The sequence below is a fragment of the Octopus sinensis genome, unplaced genomic scaffold, assembly GCF_006345805.1.
Source record: "Octopus sinensis unplaced genomic scaffold, ASM634580v1 Contig00435, whole genome shotgun sequence".
Classification (NCBI taxonomy): domain Eukaryota; kingdom Metazoa; phylum Mollusca; class Cephalopoda; order Octopoda; family Octopodidae; genus Octopus; species Octopus sinensis.
The window spans coordinates 4,585-7,883 of record NW_021823955.1 but is presented as its reverse complement, the minus strand read 5'-3'; positions in this window follow the sequence as shown (position 1 = coordinate 7,883).

Sequence of the window (3,299 nt, the reverse complement as noted above, 5' to 3'; positions counted from 1 at the left end):
TTACAAAGTATAAGTCCTGAGGTCAATTTTCTCGACTAAAGGTGGTGCTCCAGCATGACCACAGTCAAATTACTGTGTAAGTAAAAGAGTAACAAAGCTATTATTTTGTTTTTATGCAGCAATGGCCACCCCATTGTCGCCCAATATTCACATGAATCGCTACCCCATCACCCCACTTTTCTTCAACACCCCCTTGAAAGTTTCCGCCACCCCCAGGGGAGCAATACTGCCCACTTTGAGAACCACTGATGTAAAACAACTATATTTTGTAAGTCATTATCCGTAATCTACTCCAAAAACACTTCAGGAGCTCTATTTTGCATCACTTGCAAACTGATATGTTTTATGATCATTAAAGTGCAGCGACCTCCACAATAACCAGCCTTCAGTTTCATTTTCCGTTCCTAGGTTAATCGGAAATATAGATTGCTGAGCTACTCATAAACCTTCTTGGTAAGTTTAATTATTTGGTGAAAAACATGCCACCAAAGTAACTTAAACAGGACAGGTGCATTTGCTAGCACATACATGTTTATTTGTATTATCTATTGATTTATATAATATTTCTGTATGCTTCTGATGTCCTAATTTGTAAAGTGAATAAATAATCCAACATTATAATATCTGAAAGTTGATGAGCAAACCAAATTTGTTTCTCCATTTTCTTATTTGTATTATAAATTTACGGTAAAAATATTTTTTTTTACCTTGACCCGTTTAATACAATAAATGACTTAATTGCATTGCAATTAAAAACATTTATGTATTAAGAATTTGGGTACTGTACCAACAGTATATGGGATAAATGATATCCCATAGTGGGTTACACCCATAACCCCTATCTTACTTTGTAATATTATAATGATGATATATATATATATATATATATATAAACTATACTGACTTAGCCATCCAGGTTACTTTCCATGTGATTGTTTAAGAAGATACAAAAAAGCAAAAATATGATCAACTTCCATTTTTATTCGCAGGTCAGCAACAAATGGCCATACATAAATGCATTCAGTGATGGTGTTTACATTGTGTGTGTGTGTGTGTGAATGTATATATGTGTATGTGTGAACAGGGGAGTGTATGTATATTCACACATGATGGGAATATTCATTCATACATGTGAGTGTAAATATATGTATAGAGACAGGTGTGTGTATACGTGTACTTATTTGTATATGTATCTATGTGCATATGCATGCGTGTTATGTGTCTATACGAGGGGTGTTCCTTAAAGATTTCCCCTGACCCACTTCCAGTCATTGCAGGAAGCAGAACATGTAGGGTTATAATTTCACACGTCTCTACATGTGGCATTGTGAATTGTAGTTTTTCTCTAGTATTCGTTTGTTTTTTATGGCCACTGATGTGGACTAAGGTGTTATAATGGAGGTAGTTGAATGTAGTTCAGTGGTCAGGTTCTTACACTTGAAAGGTCAAACACCAAAAGAGACTTTTGAGGAGATGAAAGAAGCTTATGGTGACAATGCACATTCATACAACATAGTCAAGCACTGGCATCGCCAGTTCAAATGTGGTCAAACATCGGTGGAAACTGCTCCTATTCCTGGACGACTACGTTCCACCATTGATGACGACACCATTCATAAAGTGGAAGCTGCCATTTTGGAGGATCACCGATTAAGTATTCAGCGACCAATCGAAGAAGTAAAGTGTGGGGTCCATGGAAAAAATCATTCACAATCATTTTCACATGTGGAAGTTGTCTGCACAATGGGTTCCCCGGATGTTCACACCTTTTCAGAAGCAGGAATGAATCAATTGCTCGCAGGCTCTTTTGGCAATGTGCCAAGAAAACGAAGAGGACTTTTTTTGGCAGACTTATCGCACAGGATGAAACATGGGTCCATCACTATGATCCTGAGACTAAAGTCCAGTCAAAGAAATGGAAGCATGATAACTCACCACCTCCAAAGAAGGCTCATGTCCAACCCTCAGCAGACAAGGTGATGCTCACAGTATTTTGGGACCAGCAAGTATTAATGATGACGGATTTTCTGACAAAGGACACCACAATTAATGGGGCATATTATGCTTCTCTGCTGCTGGAGTTGCAGGACGATATCAAAGCAGAGAAGCATGGCATGCTGACCTAAGGAGTCCGCCTCTTCCAAGACAACGCCCCAGTTCACAATGCGCATGTTGCTGAGATGAAAGCACACTCCTGCAGCTATGAAATCCTTCATCATACCCCTTACACTCCCAGCCTTGCACCATCTGACTTCCACCCCTTTCCAACGATGAAGTCGTTTTCGAAGGGGAAGCACTTTTCAGATGATGATGAACTTATTTCCGAGGTAAGTCTTGGCCCCAGACGCAACCTACCAACTTCTACAGACGAGGTTTTCACAGCTGCATAAAGCGATGGTTGCAGTGGTGTATCACCATTAGTGGTGGCTTACGTAAAGAAGGGCTCATAATTATGCCAAATTTTGTATATCCCAGTTCTTGGAAAGTGAGTTAGGGGGAATCTTTAAGGAACACCCCTCATGTGTGTACATATATGCATATGTATATATGTGTGCATGTTTGTATATATGCTTATGTATGTATATGTATATATATTTTTATCTATGTCTGTACATGAATGTAATTATGCATATGTATACGTACAGGCGTGTATGTAAATGCATGTGTGTGCGTACTTGTGAGTTGGATGCAGCACGGCCCAGTGGTTAAGCAATTCACTGCACAATCACCAGGTACCAGGTTCAATCCTGCAACACTGTACCTTGATCAAGGGACTTCTAAAATCTTGGATTGACCTAAATATTCTGAGTGACAGAGGGTAGGCTTAAGCAAGGTAGCTCCCCCTCATCAATTTGACGAACTAAAGGTTCCACCAATCCAGAGTGTGTGTGTGTGTATCTGTGTGTGAATGTATATGTACATATGTATTTATGCATACGTATATGCATGTAAGTATGAAAACACCCTGCGCATTTGTGTAAATATTTGTGTGTGTGTGTGTGTGTGTGTGTGTTAGTGTTCTATTAATATGATTCCAATCGCATCTCTTAGATGCTTTGCAAGAATATAATTTGACCGAGGAAGGACAAAAGGCAAGGTTAAGCTGACCAGGATTTTTACTCAGAATGTAAACATTTTGTTTGACGCACTAAAGGTTCCACCAATCCAGAGTGTGTGTGTGTGTGTGTCTGTGTGTGTGTGTGTCTGTGTGTGTGTCTGTGTGTGAATGTATATGTACATATGTATTTATGCATACGTATATGCATGTATGTATGTTCACATGGTACTGTATGTTACTA